This window comes from Bactrocera neohumeralis, chromosome 2 (assembly GCF_024586455.1).
Source record: "Bactrocera neohumeralis isolate Rockhampton chromosome 2, APGP_CSIRO_Bneo_wtdbg2-racon-allhic-juicebox.fasta_v2, whole genome shotgun sequence".
Classification (NCBI taxonomy): Eukaryota; Metazoa; Arthropoda; class Insecta; order Diptera; family Tephritidae; genus Bactrocera; species Bactrocera neohumeralis.
The window spans coordinates 53,688,477-53,713,063 of record NC_065919.1 but is presented as its reverse complement, the minus strand read 5'-3'; the positions used below and the strand labels follow the sequence as shown (position 1 = coordinate 53,713,063).

Here is a 24,587-nt window from a genome sequence, read left to right as displayed (position 1 = left end):
CATTCGCAATTGTGCTGAGTTGAGCTATCCGCCGCACACCGACGCAATCGTGGCAGTGGTTGTTGTTGTTGCTGTTGTTGTTTCTGTGCTCGAAATGCGAAATTGCATGCGCTCTAGCTATGCACGTTCTCACTCGGCGTGCTAGCGCTCTCCACCTTCATTCTTGCTAGTGCTATTGCTTATTGTGATTGTAGTTGTTGTTGTTGATTTTTTGCTATTTTTAATTGCTCACTCGCAAGCGTTAAAAGCTGTTTAAAGCTATATTTTTGTTGTTGTTGTTGTTGTTGTTGCTCTCACAATTTGCTTACACTTATAAGTTGTATTAGCACTGCTGATAGTTGCCGGCTGTGGCTAGCCCCTTTCCTCAGCGCCTCACTTCCCCTCTCCACTAGCTAGGCTGTAATCGAGCTCGCGCGTTCAACGCTTTTGCCTTTTGCCTTTCGCGAATGTGTGTTGATTTTTGCTCAATTTGTTTGTTTGCTCGGTTTGTTGGTGTTGTTTGCCGTGGCTGCTGCTGCCACCGCAGTCCCTGCAGCAACAACAACACACATTGTGCAATTGTCGTTTATACAGAGGCATGTGTGTTTGTTGTTTTCACGTTAATTGTTGCTATTATTGTTGCAAATAACAGCTCTTGCGATTATGGCAGCTGATACTCGCTTTGCTGTGTTGTTGCAAACTATATTTTTGTTGTTTTTGCACAATAATTGTTTATTTGTAGCATTTTACATTCGTTGTTGTTGTTGTTTGTGCGCCGGCAAGTTTAATGACCGCCTACAAGGCAATCCCAATGCTAACTGCCCCAACGACAGCAACAACAAGAACACGCCGACAGCTGTAATTGCAACAAACAATCATAATTCGCTGTTTGTGCATATTGCCCATGATGTCCGTCCATCAAAGCGTTGTAAGTAATATTAATTTTTTCAATTAACCGTTTGAATTCACTTTGCAATTTTACAACAAAAAAGCAGCGGAAGTATGCCGCGTTGCACGTTGCTGTGCTGATATCACTGGCGTATTGATTGCAGACGCGAAATTGATTTTCGCGCAATGACTCACGCAGGCGCAAGGCAAATTAGATTTCTTGCCACTTTTTGTTGGAATGTTGCATAATCTATTTGGCTTCACGTCTCCACTGTTGTTGACCCACTAAGTACTTAAGTGTAATTTTAAAATGCTCAGAAGTGGGATTTTCTTGGTTTTTGGTGATTCTTTCTAACATAACTGGATGTATTTATATACATATGTACATATGTACATATGTATGTACATATGTATGGTATATAAAAGGAATGAAATATTTGTTTGAATGTTTAATAATCTGTAGCCTTAAAACTGTTTCAGCTCATATACTCACTTTCTATTTAAAATTTTTATTTCATATATTTTAATTAAAGTCAGGTGGCAACTCCGTTATTAAATATACATACATACATATATACTTCTTAATTTTGTTTTTTATACACCTTAAAGTTATAAAAAAAATAATTAGGAGTGTTTTTTAACAAAGGTGGCAACTCTGTAGTACTATTTTTTAAACTAATTTTTGTCAAAGTATCGTTTTAATTTGTCCGATATTTGAGTATATTTTTAAGAAATACTTTATATTTACAGTTCCTTAATTGCACACATCTGGCAACGCGCATCACAGAAATTCGCTAAAAAGCATTAAATTCTGCACCTTTAAATATATGAAAAAATACTTTGTTTTTTTTTTATTTAGGTGGCAACTCTATAATACATTTTTTAATAATTTTAGATAAATAGCGTATTAATTTGTGCACCCATATTTAAGTATAATTTTAAGAAATACTTCATATTTACAGTTCTTTAATTGCATACATCTGGCAACGCTTTTCGCATAAACGCGGTAACTTAAATTTAATTAAAAAGCCAACAATTTATACACCTTAAAATCTATAAAAATTATTTAGAAGTATTTTTTTATTTAGGTGGCAACTCTATAGTAATGTTTTTTTAATAATTTTAGATAAAATAGCGTATTAATTTGTGCACCCATATTTAAGAAATTTATTAACTTTAAGAAATATTTTTTATAATATATACAGTTCCTTAATTGCATACATCTGGCAACGCTCATCACAGAAATTCACTAACTTAAAGTTATATAAAAAGTAAACAGTGCATTATACTCGTATGCTGTATATTTAAAATATAATATGTTTTGATATTAAAGCAGATAAAATAGTGTAATATAACTGTTCATTATATTGTTTTTTTTTTTTTCAAGGAAACGAAATGTCTCAATTTCAGCTTCCAACTTCCAGATAATGTATGCAATCCCCCACATGGACACAACGCTCTTGATTATGCCGTAAATATTTTGACCATTTTCTTTGCCATTTCCAGTCATTAGTTAAGTCATTCGCTGTAACTTTGATGCTTTGATCGCAGAATAACACACACACTCACCCATACCTACATATATACATACATATGTATGTACATACTTATGCACGGCACTTGACTGATTGTGAGTGCTATTGGAGCGCCCATGAGCCATGGCGGCTATGTCATAACACTCGTCTATAACGAGTCACGATCAAAAGTGAACAAATAAAAACTAATTAAAATTGTAAATGCAAAAGAATGACGATTACAACAAACAAGAGCTCAACTTAGCCGCCAAAGAGTCATAAACGGCGGCAAACAAATTTCAAATTCAGGTTCATGCCGCTGCGGTTGCATTTTTAATAACTAACAGTAACCATATGCAGTATGTGTATGTGTGTGTGTGTTTAGTGGCATTTTATAGCAAAACAAAGTAGCAAATTCAATTAAGTTGTGTTGCACATATTCGCACAACGCCGGCTGTTGCTACTGCGGCCGTAAATAGAGTTCAATTAATTTTGCATTTATTGGCCAAGCCGAGTATGTAGTCCTTCACACACACACACACACACACATATATATGCGTACGCTCGACCAGCTGGCTCTTACATTTGCATTCATTATGGCTTTTGCTTTGCTTTGCCTTGCCTGTTGGTGACCAACTCACTGCCAGCAGCGGTGGCGGCTACTTCGCGGCATTTCAATGCTAATTGCCAGCATTAATGTCAACCTTTGCCAAAAACCGCCACCAGCAACTGTTGCTGCCGCGTAACATGATGAGCGGCCGATTTTTTATAACGCTCAAGAACATTTAGCAGCAATTTGCTTTTTTACTGCCATCCAAGTAATGGCCAATATAACTGGCTAATAAAGTTAGTAGCTTAATTTGAGGCATTGTGTTGTGTTCGTTTGTGGAATGTGCTTTGGTGCTGTGTGTTGCTTGGATGATTTGACATTGAATGCGTTCGAAACTGACGGCTTGTTTTGGTGTCTTAATTGTAGTTGATTCTATTTTTTACAATTTTTTTTATTCAATACCAAATTAATGAATGAACTTCTTTGTATTTTTACTTATTTTTCATTTTTTTCTTTGAAATTGATATTTGATGTTGATCGCAAAATAGTCATGAAATGTATATCGGGAGTTCTAAATAAATCAATCCTACGATTCCAAATCCACATACAAAATACAGCTTTTCTATTATCCTCAGGCGTTACTATTCCATGAGCCCACCATAGATTAATAAAGGGGAACCACGCACAAGCCTCACAAGAGTTATTCTTTACAATCCTACTAGGAGTTTACTTCATTATTTTCCAAGCATATGAATACTTCAGAATACATCTAATTATATTATACAGTTTTTTCGACTGAAATCACACAATTACCAATCAAATTTTGACTAGTTTACCACCCATGATTTTCAAAAGTTTGTCTTCTTTCAGTTTACTTACATATTATGAGTTATTTAAATCAGTTTGGACAGCAATATCAGTCTGTTTAATCACTCCTAAGCCCCTAGGCCCACAAACAGTTTGAAAGACTTTTACAAAAGAAATTTTCTGAAAAATACAAAGCCGTGGTTTAAATCCGAACTAAGCTTACATATTTATACCCTGAACAGGGTATATTAAGTGCGCTACGAAGTTTGTAACTCCTTGAAGGAAACGGCGAAGACTCGTATAGGGTATTAGAATTGATCAGCGTGACGAGCTGATTCGCTTTAGCCGTGTCCTTCCGTCTGTTCGTCTGTATACACGTGAACTAGTCGCTCAGTTTTTGAGATATCGGTCTGATATTTTGCACACGTCTTTCCCTTCCCAAGAAGCTGCTCATTTGTCGGAGTCGTCGATATCCGACCACTATAGCATATAGCTGCCATACAAACTGAACAATCAAACTCAAGTGCTTGCATAGAAAACTTCTTCATTTGAAGAGATATCTTCTTGAAAATCGGCATGGGTTATTGTCCAAGATATTAAAGCAATATCCGTAGAAATTGTACAGATCGGATCACTATTGCATAAAGCTGCCATACAAACTGAACAATCGGATTCGAGTGCTTGTATGGAAAACTTCTTCATTTGAAGAGATATCGTCTTGAAAATCGACATGGATTACTACCCAAGGCATCAGAGCAATATCCGTAGAAATTATACAGATCGGATCACTATTTCATAAAGCTGCCATACAAGCTGAACAATCGGATTCAAGTGCTTGTATTGAAAACTTCTTCATTTGAAGAGATATCTTCTTGAAAATCGACATGGGTTACTGCCCAAGGCGTCAGAGCAATATCCGCAGAAATTGTACAGATCGGATCACTATTGCATAAAGCTACCATACAAACTGAACAATCGGATTCGAGTGCTTGTAGAAAACTTCTTCATTTGAAGAGATATCTTCTTGAAAATCGACATGGGTTATTGTCCAAGACATCAAAGCAATATCCGTAGAAATTGTACAGATCGGATCACTATTGCATATAGCTGCCATACAAACTGAAGGATCAAAATCAAGTTCTTATAATGAATCATTTGTTTTTATAATGGGTATTAAGTTTCGGTGTAACCGCAGTTGACGAAAAATGCTATTAAAATTATCTCTCCTTTGATCATTACCTGACAAATAAATCTGTTCCCAGGTTCGGAGAAAATTTCTTCACCGACTCTGAAAGCAGTGTTTCGAGAAAATGGTTTTGGGCAACGATTACATTAAGTAAAAAAATCTTATTACACGCTCTTAAAACAACGCAATTTTTTACCGTAATTTTATTTATAATAATTTTATTTATTTAAAATATGTATATAATATAAAGCGTTTAAAAAATCGAAAGTGAAATGCATAAAAATTTAAGTTATCGTTCGGATTACATTTTCACTTATCTTAGATCTCTAAAAAACATTAAAAAAAATTCCAAACCGCGTCTTTACATTAAACTCATTTCAACCATTTATCAAAACTGCAGAACTAAAAATCGCAAATTAACACTTTGCATTAATCACACCAAATGTTCTCGCTTTTTAAACGCTCGTGTCACAACAAATTGCCGGCTTTCAACAGCACGAAATTAATGTGAGCAAACATTTTTCACTATAAATAGCTACTAATTTGCACATTTTCTAAGCAAAAACAAAACGCAAAATCGAAAAAATCAAATAAACTCGATTTGCATAATTTGCGAAACGCAGCAACTGCACATTTGATTATTTGAGGTTAGGTTGAAATTAGTGCCAGCACTAGTCTTCTAGGCAAGCACATACACGTATACATAGGTAGCCACTTAACAGCAAGTCGCAAAAGGCGCTTCGAAGCTGGTAGCGTCTGTGCACTGTCTGTCTTGGCTCCTACATGCCTTTGCTACACACACACACATACACACACACTTTGCAACAACCACTTGCTCCACAATTTATGCGCACATTCAACAAGATTAATTCATATTTAAATGCGCCTGTATGCGCTCTCAATCGCCACATAAATATCTTACATAAGCGGCCCACACTCTAGCATGCTGACGGCCCGCTAGCAGCAAGGAATGCGCTGCTGCTGCATACCTAAGTAACTAACGATATTTTTTAGTACAATATATATTTCTCATAATTTTATTTAAATTGTTTTGTCATAAATCACGCTCTAATGTTGCAGACTTCGAAACACTTTTTATAGTGCTTAGTAAATCATATGAGCCGCATTGCTGCTGTTGTTTTTGTTGTTGTACGTGTATTAACCCGAGCCGCATGTTGGCGTGCCAACATTTGTTTTTGGCGCTGAAACAACTCGCTGAAATGCTTGGCTGACAGCATACACACACATTTTTGTGTTTCTATTTCTGCTTATATAATTTACTGCAATTTTCTAGGTCAATACTAGTCATTAGCCTCATGGCTGACAGACAAGTTTGCTTCGTTTGGTAATGTTTTCTTTCTAGGCTTTGCTGCCTTTTAACACCTAACATTGTTCTATTGAGCACTTGTTTAATTTTGTGGCTGTTAAACTTTTACTGTTTTTTTTTGTTCAAAAAGTAAATTTATAAATGTTTTTCTATTTATTTAGTTGTTCGCGCTTTTGTGCGACTCACAGTTGTCTCTTTTAGTGTCATTCCTTCATTGTGCGCCACGCAAATTTACTCAGAATTATTTTAATACATTTAAGAAGTCATATAACTAGCATTGTCTTTGCCAGGTTTTGCAGCGTTTTCGGTTGTTAATTGAAAAATGACGATAATAAAATTTAAAAACAGCGTAGCACTTAACAAATTTGGCTTACTATTTAACGGTATGCAACATTTTCAAGGTCATGATCGCCAGATGGTGTAGTAGTGTAGTTATACCTTATTACCAAAGTCGTTCTGGCTCCATAGTGGTGAAACCACCAAATTTTTCGCATACAAAGTTGTCGCTTGATTATCATCAACTTATAAATGATTGCTTAAGTAAGGAAATGTTAATATTGTATTATCCCGAAAATGCAAAGTGCAAATTTACGATTTTTAGTTGTTCGGCTTTGATAAATAGTTGAAATGACTTTAATAGTAAAGACGTAGTTGAGATTTTTTTTTCTAATTTTTTTAAATAATATTTTTAGAGATCTAAGATGAGTGAAAATGAAAAAAATACAGTGAAAGCTCTATTGAATGGGTGCTCTATTAAGCGGACATCTTCATTAACCATGCACATTGTCCGGTCCCACAATTAGTTGATGCTTATTAAGTACAATCTATTAAGCGGATTACTTTATTAACTGAATATAGAGGCTGGTAACCAGACATTGAGAAAGCAGCCTTAAATTCGTTATTTTATCCCATGAAATTTATTTCTATGAACATATTCAAAATTACATCTGAAGTACAATCCCTTGGATCCTTGTACGAACAAAAAGGCGAAAGCTAATGCCTCCCCATATTCGGTTAATATAAGTCTTTTGAAATCTGTATGTCGCATTGTATAAGTGCGCTCATGTTATGCAATATGCCATTAGGAGTCAGCAATTGAAATGTCTGAAGTAAGCAATCGCCGAGAGGTGGCCAGCTTTTTCCAAAAGGAAAAATTGTGTTCCATCAGAATGAACTTATGCATTGTATCAAATGATTGCCACCTGTTTCTGTGTATAGCGTATTATTTGGCTGATGAGATATTCGCCCAGAAGAAATTTGTGAAAATGGACTGTCACATATGTATAGGTACCTACTAAATCCTGTATTTGGCTCAATTCGTAAGAAGCCTATTTACCTTGGCTACTTTAATAGGATTCAGCGTTTCATATGATCTGGAAGTAGTTTAGTGTGTTCCTTGGGCTAAATTCAGTTTAATATAAAGATTACTACGTTAAAACGTATTTAAAAATGATCAATTGCTTGATTACCTGATTTTGATAATCTGATTTTGGCATTTAGTATACTAAATCAGTGGATGTTGGCAATACATAATACGAAAATGGCGACTGGCGCTCAATTGCCTGCGATTAGTAGCCGGCAGCCAGGCATAATGTAAATTTTGAATTGCCTAGTGACTGCTATAATCGCAACTAGTTGCTATAGACAATAGGGAGTTTTATTGAAAAAATACATTAATGAAGGTCTTTGCAGCTGCCTAAAATAACTAGATCGTAATCTTTCTTTAATAGCCTATAAAAAGGCAATTAATAAATAGTTTAAAAGCTGTCTTTAACTTCTTCTACTCCCAGATACTTAAATCGCGTCCCAAAAGAACTAAGCGTACAAAAGTAAAGATCGAAACAACTTTCGTATATACTTATGTACATAACATACATATGTAGCAATAACTCACCGTCATATTTTTAGCCATTATCTTACTATATCACTCATATAAACACATATGACTTTAATACCTACCTGCATACATACATACTTACATTTGTAATAAATAAACCGAAGTTCACCAATCTTCTAATAAGCTACCGTCTGCCCGCTTATCAGCATTGAGGATCTGTGTGTCAGCCGAAAATGATCGCGCTGTTCAACCAGCTACCTAACTGTAAGCTGGTAGCATCAGCGCGCCACTTCCTTCAACTTGTGGCTCCCCAGTTTTGCATATGTATTTGTACATACTTATATGCTACATATGTGCTTGCATTCATACATATTTTTTTCAGCTTTTGTGCCTTTGTTTCGTGTTTAATGTTACCATTTTTTATGTGATATCACGATCGGTCTGTTATAGTCTCAATATATTTCCTCGAATGCGCTCAAAATTTTATCAGCGATATTTCCCATTTTTCTAATTCGGTGAAGTTTATTTGTTATATTTTGTTGTTGATTTTTTTGTAGCAATAAATTTATATCTTTTACGGCGAAGTAAATTTAATCCAAACTCATAACCGCAACACACACACATACAACACTGTGTTGTTGTTGCCAGTCAATTGTTGTGTGATTGTGAATCTCCAGTTTCCCAGCTTCCGCAGCAGCTGCATCTTCGGCGTATGCTGGCAGCAAGTCAGCAATATTGTTGAGCAATTTGTTAATGTATATCGGTGTCTTCTTACCGCCATCGCTAGGCGATTTGTTTGTGTACTCACATTGCTGGTGCCGGCGGCAATATTTGGCTTGAGTTATGGCGCTATTGAATGAGCATATAAATTATCTGTTTCTACATATGCTAGTTCATAAAGGTTATCTACTACTGTTGGCATTCTGCATACACTTGCTGCCAAAAGTTCTAGCCTGTGCTTAGTCGCAGTTATTTAGTAGTATACCAGTGCAGCTTGTGCCTACTGTACTTTAGCGCCAATGCATTTGAGTGCAATTTATCAGCATATAGCAATTGGTGTGGAATCACATGTGGCTGCTGGCTGCTGTTGGTTGTTGTTGCATGCCACGCTCTTTCACTTTTCCGCTCGTACGCGATTCTTTTTGTTAAACCTTCATTTTATTCGATCCATACACGCAATCATAAATATTTTTTTTTTATAATTTTTAATTTAAAGCAATAAATATACATACATATCTGAGTTTACATATACACATGCATTTAAGTAGGTATGCGTACGCGTTCACCGCAGCATTAGCATATTTAAGCCATAATTTGCCTTTTCATTAAAAGCCACAAAACAATAACGTATAATTTAATATTAATATTGCTTTTGTTGTTCTCTATTTAATTTCAGGTATGTTTGCTTCCATTCGAGACATCATTGTGTTCCATACGCCCCTACTTTTTCCACTGAATACCCAGTTGAGTTTGTAAGTATATATTTGTGTTGTAAATTTGCGAATTGGTGTGAGTTTTCCGATGAAATCGGTGTTAAATGGTGTGTTCAAATCGAAGTCAATACGTACATACATATATACATGCACACAAGTCACACCTGGAGAAATTGAAGTTGGCAAAGTAAGAAATATAAACACTACTTAGAGAGTTAGCCCCTAACTCTAAACCCCTAAAGTATGCTAAGGTGCAGAAAAAAAATATTTTACGAATCTTTTTACAGGCATTCTATTTAATAAATAATAAAACTAATTTACATTTACTGAATTTAATGTGCCTCAATAAGAGGCGATTCATATAGAAAAATTTTCAATTGCCTTGAATTTTCGTAGCCGAACTCCAGTAGGACTTTCGAAAAGAGGTGTCTGGTGTTGAGAAAGATTCTACTCTTAAAAATTATCTCATATCCAAAAGTCAAAAAATTTATTGTTATTATAAATGGATACAGGTAGAGATGCAGGAACTAGTCAAAAATGTGATTTTTGACAAGATGACAGCTTCCCAAACAAAAGTAGTTTTTTTTTTAATAAATTTCCACTTCAGAGTGGCTTAAAAAATCGGAATTATTATTTAGAATTTTATTTCTTCGCTCATTACATACATGTATCAAAGCAGGTCATGAGAAAATTTCAGCACGATAGGTTTCGGAGAAATTTTCCTCATCGACTCTCAAAACAGCGTTTCGAGAAAAATATGTTTAACGGTTTAAGAACCGACTACACTGAGTTAAAAAGAAACCCTTACCCAAAAAATATTCTTCATTCAGGTTAAGATGTGAAAGCAGCGAACATCAGGCAAGCATTTTCGAAACGCCCTCGACGCTTCTGACATTGTTAACACAACATCTTTCCCTTTTTTCACTGATACTTCACCTGTTGTAAGTTTTTCGATCATCTTTTATTATTACTGAACTATTATTCTCCGATTTTAGAGTGGGTTTGACACCTTAAACCTAGAGCTCATGTTCTTGTGACAACATAAAACATTCCCCGTTTTTTTTAACAGTTTTCCAATTCAATTACTTTATAGGTAACGTAAACCTTCAACAGATTCGTACATCTCAAAGGCATCTTCCAACAATATTATATGTTTTCAAGAATTTCAATAATTAGAACAGTTGACTGTTTAGGAGTCAGTTTAACAAACTCGTAATATTCGTTTGATACTTGTAATTCTGAGCTAACACAGAACTTGGTCGATGAAATATATTTCTATGTAAGAGTTCTCATTCTTTTGGCAAAAGTTGTCTTATTTAGTTGTTTTTACGCCTTAAAAAGCTTCATGGATTCATTTACCTTTCGAATTAAAGAATTTTGAGTCTTCATTTAACATACAATTTTTTGTTTTATGAATTTTACTACCCAGTTCGCATCCGTTTTCGATTCGCAAATTGTCTACTCGCTATGTTTTAGTTTCGCGTTCTTGTCAAATATTTTACCTAAGAAACTACAACAATGCAATATCAAATAATATCTAAATATGTATGTATGTATATACCTCAGTGTTATAACTGCTTGCAATTTTCTCTTTAGTTAATTATATCAGTCTATGCCATTTATACCAGTTGCATGTTCGATTCGCCACACTATAAGGCTTAGCAAAGCAGTTACTGCTATTGTTATGTTAGTCTCGACTCTCATTTCTTATGAAGATGTTACTTTTGTTTCCAACTGTACAATTATTAAGAATATGCTATGCTTTTCTCAGCTAAGATCGCAGATCTAAACAAAACAGAGCTTGTTCCATAAAGACTTGTAACAGTTCCGTGAGAAAGTCTTTGAAGATTGCCACACCAGCTTTTCTCAGTGTCTGTTGCTGCGTTTGGCCAAGGTTTACAGCTAAATAGCAGTTAATTACATATGTATATGCTACATACAGACATAACGCCACACCCATTTACTTTAGACAGCAGCCGGTATGTGCCTCGAATAATCGTATGTAAATGCGGCTTACAATCAAACACATGTGAACCAAATCAAAATTAGCATATAATATACTCGACGCCTGTTAATTATGGACAAAAAACGGCATAAACGTTATTCGCTTAACGCCACCGCATTATTTGAATATTGTCGGTTACTGTATGGGAGCAGATACACAGCCATCTTTACTGGCATATGAATTTTCTGCGGCAGAGAAGAGCGTGTCGCTCAAGATCAAAAGTTCAAGATAGTAAAACACTTTTTCCAATTAACTAAGTTTTTTTTTTTTGTTTTTGTTGTCGTCTTTGTTGAGTAATTTTATCGTTCTACTTTTTTGTTTTTTGCCTTTTTTATTTTCTTTTCCTATTCACCTCGCTTTCGTGTTTAGCAGCTGCAACCCACAGCCAAGCGTGTTTGTGGAAATGATGCCTTAGTCTAGGTAAACTTAGTTGGAAATGATTTAAATGCTCGCTAAATGCCGTTTCTCGGCAGCACGAGTAGGTGGGTTCGCGTTAGCTCGCTACCTGCAACGCCTTGGCCATCTTGACTGGCGCTGCTTATTTGCTGTTATTGTTTCTAATTTGCTTATACTCAGACCATATATGATTTCAATATCACGATGGTAATAAATACCGGGCATAACTATTGTATTTCCGGAGTCGCGTTTGCTGGCTGGCAGCAGCAGCAGCGTGGCGCAAAGGCGGTTCTTACCAATTGCGGCGGCCAAAGTGTTCGTTGGCGTTAGTATTTCTTGTTTTTATTATTATTTTTTATTGTTTAAATTTTTTTCGCAGCTGCACTGCTTATTTCCATATTATTTTTCTATATACATACATACATACACATGTATGTAGTGTTAGCATTTTCCGTTTTCTGTCTACTCCGATTGATTTGTTTTGATGCAACAACGCGCGGCATTCATACATAGCCAGCCTTTATTCATATTATTACTGTTTAGTTACGCGATTTACAGTTCTCGGTTGCTCTCGGCGACGCAGTAAATTTATGACAAAGTATACAGTTACATACATACATGTACATATGTATGTATATGCATTGTCTGTGTGCTTGCAGTTTGTATGCCACTATTTGCATTTTTATTGTTTTTACTATTTGGTTTTGTTGCTGCGCTTGCTTCGACACTTATTTACCTATATTTGAAGTTTACAAATTCCATTTCTATTTCTATTTGACTTTTTTATTGTTGTTATTATTTTATTTTGCTAATTTTTCCGTCTGCTCTCGTCGGTAATAGTGCCATTAAAGTCGTCTGGCTGACTGATTTTCTATTATACAACGCAGCTGTGTGCACCGCATATACTATAATTTACTTACAACAATTTTATGACCCAAAATCTATTGTTTTTGTCGCGCAGTCGAACGTCATTTCGTGGTAAACAATTGCTGTCACGCGTGATCATATGCATAGCTGTATATGTTATACACACATATGTATGTATGTATGTTTTACGTGTGCGTATGTATGCTTTGACACACATTTGTTCATACTTGCATAAGCAGATTTTATTTTTTCAAACTTTTTCCATGAATTTTTTTTATATTTTTTTCATTAAAATAAAAAGGCTGTTATTGTTATTGTACAATAGTTATGCATTTTAGTCACAGATTGTGGGGTCTAACTGACTTGCATGCTGTTTGTATAAGTTGTTGTTGTGCGAATGCCCAACCCGGACCACCGTAGCATATAACTGTCTAATCTGAACCAGGAAAATCATATCCTGATATGGAAAACTTTTTTGTTTCACAAAATATCGTCACAAAATTTTACATGGATTATTGTCCTAGGCAACGATACAATATCCGAACAAATTTCTACGGATCAGAGCACTGTAGCATATAGCTGCCATACAAACTGATCGATCAAAATCGGATCCTTGTATGGAGAGCTTTTTTATTTAATGAGATATTCTTGCGAAATTTGACTTGGACTACTGTTCCAGACGAAGCTACAATCTCCGAGCAATTTTTTTTAGGTCGAACCACTATAGCATATAGCTGTCATAGAAACTGAACGATCAAAATCGGGTCTTTGTATGGAAAGCTTTTTTTATTTGATGAGGTATCTTCACGAAATTTGACATGGACTACTATTCAACGCAATGCTACAATCTCCGAGCAAATTTTTCGGATCGGACCACTATAGCATATAGCTGCCATACAAACTTATCGATCATAATCGGGTTCTTGTATGGGAAGCTTTTTTATTTGGCAAAATATCTTCACGAAATTTGACATAACCTTCTATTCAACGCAATGCTACAATCTCCGAGCAAAATCGGACCACTATAGCATATAGCTGCCATACAAACTTATCGATCATAATCGGGTTCTTGTATGGGAAGCTTTTTTATTTGGCAAAATATCTTAATGAAATTTCACATGTATTATTGCTCAAATCAAAGCTACAATATCCGAAAAAAATTTTTACGGATCAGACCACTATAGCATATACATATGTAGGTGCTATACAACCGAACTCTCAAAACCAAAAAAGCCTTTGTAAGAGAAGCTTTTTTATTAGCCGCTATTATATAATTTAGAGATTCATTTGTTATTGTACAAAATTAGTGTTAAACACTAAAAATACAATGCAAAAATACATAATCATTAATTACAAACCACAAAAGCCAACACTACAACAACGCACAGCTTTATTTGTCGCAGCAAACTGTGGTCAATGGCTTTCCGAGCTATTGAATCACTTAGATAAGTATACTTATATATATATACATACATACAAATGTATATGCCTATGATTATTGCATGCACATCCATACATACGTACAAGTATTGCAGCTTTTCAGCGCGCCACACTCGCACAAGCGACGGCCCGTTAATCACTCATGCGGTCGGCAACCGACATCACATGAGCAAACGACGACGAGTACATAGGTACGTACAATTTTGACTGCAACAGCAACAGCAGAAAGGTGACGACAAAGAGTGATGCGGCGGGTATCGTGTTTGTTGCACAAATTTGGCAGCGTTATGTGTCATAGCGAACACAACATGCCACAAGCGAACGTACAACGCGGCGATGTGCAACCTATCACAACTGAAATCGTGTTGAGTGCGCGCTGAGCGCCGCCTGCGCTCCCCCGCCAACTGCAAGTCTCCACCAATGCGGCGCGCTGCTGCTTAACTCACTCCTACACTCGCGTGGCTGACAATGATGAGTGTTCGCAACCAAAAGCATAGTGCAACGAAAATAGCAAAGCAACGTAAACGGAAAAGCAAAAAACAAAAAAAAAAAAACGAAAATTGTAAAACTATGAAAAAAATGAACTGCAAACCGCAAAACTTCGTGCAACTGCAAAGGCAGCGATGTGCAAAGCTTTGGTTGGCGGACAAGCGCGTTGGCTGCCGTTGCCGCGCCGGCCGCTGGCGTTGTGGCGCGCGTCGGCGGTGTGCAGTTGCCGCGGCTGTTGTCGTTTGGCCGCCATCGCAATCTAATGTCAGATAGTTTTGCGGTCGCTAACCCCCAGTGGAAGGAAAAATAGTACGATGCCACACACACACACACATACACGTGTGTGAATGAGTGTATTTCGCTAAATGTGCATGATATATTCATATGTGCGTTTATTTTATTGCGAATTCTTTTTTAATTTTTTGTTATTCTAATTTTTGCATATTTTTTAGCTTCTATTTGTCTGTCGCACACACACACACAGGCACACCCATGTATGCATCTAAATGCGTTTGCTTGCGTTGCTAAGTGCATTCGTGCGTGTGCTCATCTTGCTGCGTGCAATGCATGCAAATTTCATGTGAACGCATACATCGACAAACATATACATGTGTATGTGTGTGCGTATGCGTATATGACAACTGCAAGCACTTATTCATACGTCTAAGCTGCCTTGTTGCCTGACTTGCGCGTCAACGTTGCTGCGCGTGTGTGCCACTTAAGAGCTGTGCTATTTATACCTTTTATGTACGTGTAGGGTATAGAGATAACTTAATTTGCATATAAGTGGGAATTTTTGTAGGTTTGACCACTTTTATGTGTCTATGTATCGGCTGACTACATAATTTTTATTGTAATTGCCTTATTTGGCTTGAAATAATCTTAATTAAAAATAAATTATTTTAGAATTCTCTGAAAATGTATTATTACGCGCAGTTTGCTTAAAAGTGTGCCATTAAATATTTTTAAATAATTTTTTTTGTTGAATATTTTGTTATTTTTATGAATATTTTCAGTGTTTTTGATATTTTTAATTTTATTTTTTAAATATATTTAATTTTTTGATATGTTTTTGTGGAATACTTTTTTAATATTTATATTTTTAATATTTTAATTTTTTGTTTGTATATTTTTTATTTATTTTTTCCTGAATTTTTTTTTAATTTTTATTTTTTTGTTAAATACTTTTGTTTAAATTTTTAATTGTGTTTTTTAAATATATTTAATATTATCTCTCATATTTTTTCGCCTAATCCTTTTTTTAATATTTTTATATTTTTTTATTATTGCTTAAATTTTTGTATATATTTTAATTTTTTTCTCTAACATTTTTTTTTTTTTTAGTATTTTTAATTTTTTTTAATGTTTTTTTTGAATGTTTTTTTTTATTTTCTATTTGGCTTTTAAATATATTAAGTATGTTATTTTCGTTTAATATGTACATATGTATATTTTATTTTTATTTTATAATTTTTTTAATTTTTGATTAATACTTTTATTTTATTATTATATTTTTCTTGTGTTAAACATATTTAATATTTTTTGTTTAACATTTTTTTATTTTCTATTATTGCTTCAATTTTGCCATAAATATTTTAATGTTTTTGCACATTTTTTTAATATTTAATTTTTTTTGGTTTGAATATTTTTTATTTTTTTTTAAGAATATTTGTGATTTTTTTTAAGGATTTTTAAAATTTTTTTTGGATATTTTCTATTTCACTCTTAAATACATAGTATGTTTAAATATTTTTAATATTTCTTCTAGTTTAATATTTATATTTAATTGTTTTTTAATAAATTTTTAATCTTTATTCAATACATTTATTTTGTTTTTAATGTCTATATTTTTTTACTTTGTTTTTTTTTTTAAATTGCTATTTTTTTATTATTTTCTTCAAATTTATTATTAAACTTTTTTTGCATAAAATAATTTCGACCCAACCGCAGCCAGCAACGCCCCTACTAACTTCTCCTATTTTTGAGGTCTTCATGCTTTTGTTGTTTTTTTTTTTTATTTTCAGTTTCTTCAACGCTACTTGATTTACTGCTGACAGTCGCTCAGCTCCATAGCGTTTGCTGCCTGCCTGCAGTCATGCAATGCCATGTGCAGTCGTTGCGAGTTGAATGTTCTTCTCAGTTGCGTTGATTGCAATAATTATTGCCGTTGAAACGATAATGCCATTTGTAGATGAAAGTAAAATTCATTTACATATTTATTTTTAGCTTGCTCGCAAGCTCTGCAACCCGCTAGTTGCATGAAATCAAATCATATTTTTACACACATGCGATTGTTAGCCATAAATATAGAAATTAATTCGAATTAAAAAGAAAAGCTTACATACTTACAGTTTTCCTTGCTTTTATAAGCAGTCTTAAGCCCCCCATTGATTTGCCTTTAATACACCGTCGCAGAACCATGACCTAAATAACTTTATTGATTTATAATTTCTTCCACTCGTAGCGCTCAAAAGCTTTAAAATTTTCAGTTAACTCCTTTCAAGTATTTGCACCACTACTTTACGCGGTCTTTTGCTTATTGATAGAACGTTTTTGATAACGAAATACAAGCAAAGTAATTGTCGCAAAAGTATCGCCGTTTTCCCCCTCCTCCTTTCGAGCTGCTGCTGCTCCACTTACGCCCACTTATGAAATGACAGCGCCCACTTCTAAACTTCTAATCGCAATTCACAGTTACAAGTACCGTACAAAACTTTTTTTTTTTTTTTTTGAAATTCAGTTGATTGTCTATTCGTATACATACACTATCATTGACTCTTTATTTGTAGGTGTACATACACCAACATCTCTCCGCCTTATCAACGCACAGCTGAATCAGTTGTGAGCTCACTAAAGCATTTTTTACATAACACTAATTGCCTCTATGTCTAATATTTCTATTTTAGCGCAATTAATTGTTTCGTTTGTTATCGGTTAACAACCTCCAACACCGTTTTTTGCCTTCGCGAGGCTTTTGAAAGTTTTGCAAAACCTTTTCGCGACGTTAATGCAATCAAAAAGCTCTTATGACTTACCTTGTATTTATAGCACAATCTTAATTAAATTCGAAATAGTGATTCAGTAGCAAGATTTGCGCGGCTTATTAGTTTTTAGACCAAAGATTAATTAAAGTTAAGTATGTAGTAATTAAAAAGTAGTCTTATCATAAAATTGTTTTAAAAATTTAATTCCGTATGTATTTTTTTTTTTGAGAATGCCTCAAGTTATAAGTCGTTCTAATTAATGAATTATATAATTTCTTTCTGTTCTATTTTTTCAAATCGTTAGGCCAATCTGAAATCATATTAATTTTTACTTGACTTAACCCTTTCGGATCCTTTGGGGCACATACCATACATCCCGACAGAAGTTTTCTGACATTAAATGAAGACTACGCATTGTATTTATTTTAAATATGTCCCGCCCTGTATCACGAGATTGAAATAATGGTTCAGAATAATTTTTCGCAGAAAAAGTACTGAAAGTGACCGTGCTCACATAGCTTGAGAATTATTTGTGAATGTTTTATGGGACCTATGTATGAACTCGGCTATAACCTCGTAAGCGGTATCAACATCAGTAAAGAAGATGATGTATGAATATGTCTCGTTAAGGTTATTTCTTGATGTACAACTTAGTTTTTGTTGATAGAACACATACATAGGTCCCTTAATCGTAGGTTCACCTGAAGCAAGGGGAGACATAATTTTGACAAAATAAAAAATAAAAAAAATACCAAAGCCGATATTGTTCTGCTGGTTGCTTTTCGGTTCGATAGGCTTAAGGTACACTTTAGGTTTCTAAAACCACTATTAAATTGTTCGAAAATGTAAAAAGAATATATGCTTGTAGAAAGCTGTAGTGTTGAAGAGTTTAGGAATCAATCAGCTTTTCTCGAAACTTCATTTTTCATTTCGGTTGTCGATGGCGTCAAGAGATTATCACGCACAACCACTTAAAGTTGTAGAAAGAAAGTCTTATTTAGATCCCGTTTTTTGTTTAGTTTTTTCTTAGAATCTCCGTCGAGTCGCTTCTCAATAAGTTCAACTGAAAAGTGGTCCAATAGTCGCCAAAATTAAATCGAAGTCAAAATTTAAAAATATTTCGAGTTGACATTCTTCGAAATATTATTTAAGTGGCGACTAGCTGTTCAAACCTTTTAGTTTTCTAAATTGGAAGTATTAATCAAGCGCCTAGAATTATGCAACTGATTTGAAATAGTCATTAATAAAGCTAGTCTTCCACACCCTGCACCCACTCCCCTAACAAATGTTCTCAAGCTTTGCACAATATACAAATTACCATAACTCCGGCCATTAACAGCACATTTCATTTCTATTTTTTATGTCTTTTAACTATTTTCTTTTGCTTTGCTTCACATTTTTCTGTGGCAAGCTGCAATTAACACGCCCACATTTAAAGTTTCGTTTTAAAGCCGCTAAGTTTACTTATGTCCATATTGAGTGGCAATTGAAACTGCCAATTTGCTTGCCTAAGTGCAACAGGTTTATCGCATTTAAATGTACAAACGCACACACACTTATACTCATTCATATATAATATATAAATGTATGCGCGTGCGTGTGTGTAAAAGCCGGCCTGCACTAAAGCGCTGATAACGAAAAAATACAACTGAAATAAAAACGCATAGAAGAAACGACAAGCGATTTGTAAAATGTTGCTGTTGCCACACGGCTTTTTGCCGCCACAGCGTCGGCAATTGCATTAGTCGCTTGGCTGCTTAGTTAGTTTGCCAGCTGTTGCGTTGTCGGCAGCGGCCGCACCTCTCAGCTGTTTGCGACGCGCGCGCGCGTTGTCAGCGTCGCCGCTGCGCTCAATTCGCGCTGACAACACACACACACAGCTGAGCTGCGCTTTGCGGCGCGCACAGTTCGTCGCGCGTTCATTGACTTTTCGACATAGATAACTCTGTTTGCATTGTCGATTCGTTCGGCGCGCACCATTGCAGCGCGCTCGCTCGGCGTACCGGCCGCGCCAGTGGTCATACCCAATATTGCGCGCGTGTGTGTTGTTTGTGTGTGCGCGCTCGGCGTTTCCTCACTAGCGCAGCGCTGTCCGACACACAGCAAATAGTTGCAGCATTTTTATTGCCTATTTTTTTAATTATTTCTGCTATTTTCAACTACATATTTCCATAGTACGCTTGGCAACCGCGCAAAGTCTTCGACACCTCGCCAACCGCTTATGGCTCTCATTGCGCGCAGTTCAGTTACTTGCAATGAACGCTTTACATAGCTATCTAAGCGACGCGCCACCATCTAAGTCAATTGCATGTCCGCCGTAATTTTGGATTTTTGTCTTTAACACTTAATGCTTGGCGTTTTTAAATATGAAGTGGCATGCCACTAATGCCACATTTGTGATGGCGTTTAAAATATTAACACCACAGCTGTCATCACGGCTGCGCCGCTGCCACGGTTGTGCTACCCCCGCACATCTCCAACTCAGTAGTTAAATAACCGTTATACCTGTGTGTATGCATATGTGTGCCGAGCCTGTCCTCCTTCGACGCTTGGCGTATTAAGCATATGCATTGCAATAGTTGCCACGGTGCAAGAGTAATGTCTCGTTGCAATTGTGTGGCAGCCTTTTAGCTTTATTGTTTTTATTTTCAGCTAAGCTGCCGGCAAAGATTTTACGGTCGTAGTTGCATTTGACATTTGCACTTTTCGCGCCACAAGTTGCAACCGTTGCGCATACGTGTTTTCGTATTACCGCTGTATGTTTGTTGTTGTTTCTGACAACGTATTTTACTTTGTCTATTAGGTATTTGTGCGCTAAAGGTCTGTCAGCTTAACTAAGCTCATATCAATTTAGCTTGCATTATCTTTATACACTGATATTTTCGATACGAATACGAGTGATAAACATTTTTATACTCTTGCAACATGTTGCTACAGAAATATACTTGCTATATGAGATATACAAATTCAGTGAGAATCTTCTTCTGTTAGTAGTATCCCTGTGCAACAAAAATGGGTTGAATGACTTCAATACTTCCCGAGCCCGCATATATGTACATAATATAAAGATTTTCGATTTTCGAATTTTATACCGCATATATCCGCCAATATGTGAGTTATCTCAATGAAAATGAAAAAGCATTTTTTTCTCATAACAGTTAATCTTTCTGCCTGAAATAAATAAAATTTAACGAAAACTTGACCTAGCCCCCATATAACTATTACCAGGATTTTCGAACATCCGGCTGACTTTGCTCCATATGTTTGGTGGTTGTTTGGAAATACTTTAATGAAACACAGGGAACATTTTTATACTCTCGCAACAATGTTGCTAAGGAGAGTATTATAGTTTTGTTCACATAACGGTTGTTTGTAAGTCCTAAAACTAAAAGAGTCAGATATAGAGTTATATATACCAAAGTGATCAGGGTGACGAGTAGAGTCTGTCTGTCTGTCCGTCCGTGCAAGCTGTAACTTGAGTAAAAATTGAGATATCATGATGGAACTTGGTACACGTATTCCTTGGCTCCATAAGAAGGTTAAGTTCGAAGATGGGTAAAATCGGCCCACTGCCACGCCCACAAAATGGCGGAAACCGAAAACCTATAAAGTGCCATAACTAAGCCATAAATAAAGATATTAAAGTGAAATTTGGCACAAGGGATCGCATTAGGGAGGGGCATATTTGGACGTAATTTTTTTGGAAAAGCGGGCGTGGCCCCGCCCCCTACTAAGTTTTTTGTACGTATCTCGGAAACTACTATAGCTATGCCAACCAAACTCTACAGAGTCGTTTTCTTCAGGCATTTCCATATACAGTTCAAAAATGGAAGAAATCGGATATTAACCACGCCCACCTCCCATACAAAGGTTATGTTGAAAATCACTAAAAGTGCGTTAACGGACTAACAAAAAACGTCAGAAACACTAAATTTTACGGAAGAAATTGCAGAAGGAAGCTGCACCCAGGCTTTTTTTGAAAAATTGAAAGTGGGCGTGGCCTCGCCCACTTAAGGACCAAAAACCATATCTCAGGAACTACTCGACCGATTTCAATGATACCGAATTTCATAATATAATAATATTTTCTTAACACCCTGATGACATGTACGAAATATAGGTGGAATCGGTTCACAACCACGCCTTCTTCCAATATAAAGCTATTTTGAATTCCATCTGATGCCTTCTCTGTATAATACGAGTATATACATTAGGAACCAATGATGATAGCGGAATAAAACTTTACAAAAATACGGTATTTGAAAAATATATAAATGACGTATAATGAAATCTCGATTATCACTTTATCATGCGAGAGTATAAAATGTTCGGTGACACCCGAACTTAGCCCTTCCTTACTTGTCTTTAGTATGCGGTATCTTAATAGTAAAAATAGGCAAAAATAAATAAAATCGGGTCGATACAACCCCAACTCCCTTATACTATGAAAAATGATTTTACCCGCCCTCTACACCGGGTTTGGCCAAAGAAACCTGTTTTTTGCTATTTTAAAAATTAACTAATGTTTTTAGAACACTAGTGAACCAAAAATGAGAGTGTTGCCTACCTTTAGGAGCGAAGAAAAATGTCATATAAAATGAATTTTCAACGATGGAGAATGTTTTTAACAAGTATAAGTGTTTAAATTTTTCACTTATTTGCTTTTTATACTCTTTTTGCCCAAGAAGTTGCTCATTTGTAGCAATCGTTGACATCGGACCACTATAGCATATATATAGTATATTTAGGTACCATACAAACTGCACGATTAGAACCTGGTGCTTATATGGAAAACTTTTTCATTTCACAAAATATCTACAAAAAACTTAGCAGAGATTATAAGGATAAGATAAGACTATCTTGCAGTCTCCGAAGAAAAAATCTGAACACAATAGCATATAGTAGTCATACAAACTGAACGAGCGGAATCAAGTGCTTGTATGGAAAACCTTTTCATTTGACGAGTTATCTTTATGAAATTTGGCGTGGGTTATTTTCTAAAGCAATAGTGCAATATCCAATGAAATTATTTAGATCGTACAATTATAGCATATAGTTGTCATGCAAACTGACCGATCCAAATCAAGTTCTTATACGGAATATTTTATATTTTTGAAGGGTATTATAGCTTTGTTGCAAGCGAAGTTAAGACCTTTTTGTTTTTTTATATATAAATTTTCTTGCCACAAGCTATATCACTTGAAACCAACAACAGAACTTGTTGTAATTTGTTGCAACAGCTCAATTATAGCTTTTGCATATCAGCTTATCAGACCATTTCCATCGCAACGCTCGCTAGACTGCCGGCATATTGCTATATTTTATTTCTACTTGCAAATATATTTATGTATATACATACTTACATGCATATGTAGTGCAATGAAGTTTCTAAAAGTTTAAATTCCAGTGGGTAGATGCCAGCCGCGCAGGCGAACAGTCAATCATGCTGCCACCCACTTCCTTGAGGCGCAGTAAGCAATTGCAACATAACACATGAATACAACAAAAATTAAAACATGTGTTGTTGCAACACATTGTAGAAGATTGAATGGTAATATTCGCGACGCCAAGCAATTACAGACAGACAGCAATATATACATATATATACCTACAGCATAATATCTTTCGGATATACCCATTTAAAATCGTTTCGCAGTTACATAATTGCATACATACATACATGCATATTTTCGTGTAGCTGCATTCACATGCCGTTGCTTACACATTGTTGTAATTTGAAATTTCGAGTTTATTTTCCATTTATTATTTATGCTGTTAAATAAATGTTTGTCTGCCGCCATGGCAATTTACGCCAAACAACAATCAGCAGCTAAGCCAATAAATTAGTAGTTGTTTGTTGTCGAAATAATTTTTGTTGCTTTTGTTGCACACCACATACAAACATACGTACGTATGTACGTGTATGTTATTCTGAGCGCTTGCACTTATTGCAACATAATTATTGGAATAATTCCGCATACGCCACCGCGGCCCAACAACGCCAACGCCAATTCGCTGAGGCGGGCGGGACGCACGTCGCTGCCGGCTGCAGGGCTGTCAGTTCGACTACTGGCAGTTGAATTATTTTTAGTTGGTCCACAGCGCGCTTGCAATTGCACATATACACACATACATACCAACAAACACTTATATACAGAGACATGCATATTACATTTGCACCGAGTCAATTTCGTCTATTTATGCGCCACGTCCGCTGGAACAAATAATCATCATAATTACCGCATATTTCATATGTTCACATGTTTGCCCATGCACTCGCTGCACTTTGATGGCAGCAGCGACATAGCGACACAGCTGCTGTGCTTAATACGCTCCGAGGCAGTCATAAGTGCACAAACGCACACAAACAAGCATATTGCAAGTGTATAGGTAAACGTGAGGCTTGCAGTCGGCAGTGTCAGCGTCTTTAAGATGTCGTCGCTGCTATGCCGCGCTGTTGTTGTTGCACATGTTGTTGCTAATTTTGTGCTTTGTAAGTGACTGCCTGCCTACTCGCTGCTGTACTTCTACATATTCACATATGTGTGTGTGTATGTCTGTTGCAGCGTTTTTAGGTGAATGAACCACGAGCGCATTGCAACTGCTCTAACTGTCTGTTATTATTCCATTTCAGCTGTGTGTGTTTGTTGTTGTGTTTGTGCCACATAGCGCATATCACATAGCAGTCATGCCCGTGCTGGCTATCAATTAGCAAATAAATTTAATTAAATGCAAACACAGCCACAGATAAAAGCACGCGCACACATACATACATACGTACATAACATATGCATACAAACACATATGCATTTTTGCAAACAGCGTTGTCATATAATTTGTGGCATAAACGCGAGCTTTAGTGAATGTTGCTAATTTCAGCTGATT

At 35.7% G+C, this 24,587-nt stretch overlaps 2 protein-coding genes across 2 annotated transcripts in view; one reads left to right on the top strand and one right to left on the bottom strand.

Annotated features, from left to right (window-relative positions):
- LOC126750859 (cecropin-1-like) overlaps positions 1 to 18,092 on the bottom strand; it is a 479,399-nt gene extending 461,307 nt beyond the window's left edge. The window contains exon 1 of the mRNA XM_050460626.1: positions 18,089 to 18,092. The gene's annotated coding sequence lies outside the window, so the exon portion shown is untranslated. The remainder of the gene's footprint in view (positions 1 to 18,088) is intronic.
- LOC126750813 (headcase protein) overlaps positions 1 to 24,587 on the top strand; it is a 235,985-nt gene that overhangs the window by 165,159 nt on the left and 46,239 nt on the right. The gene's annotated exons all lie outside the window — the stretch shown is intronic.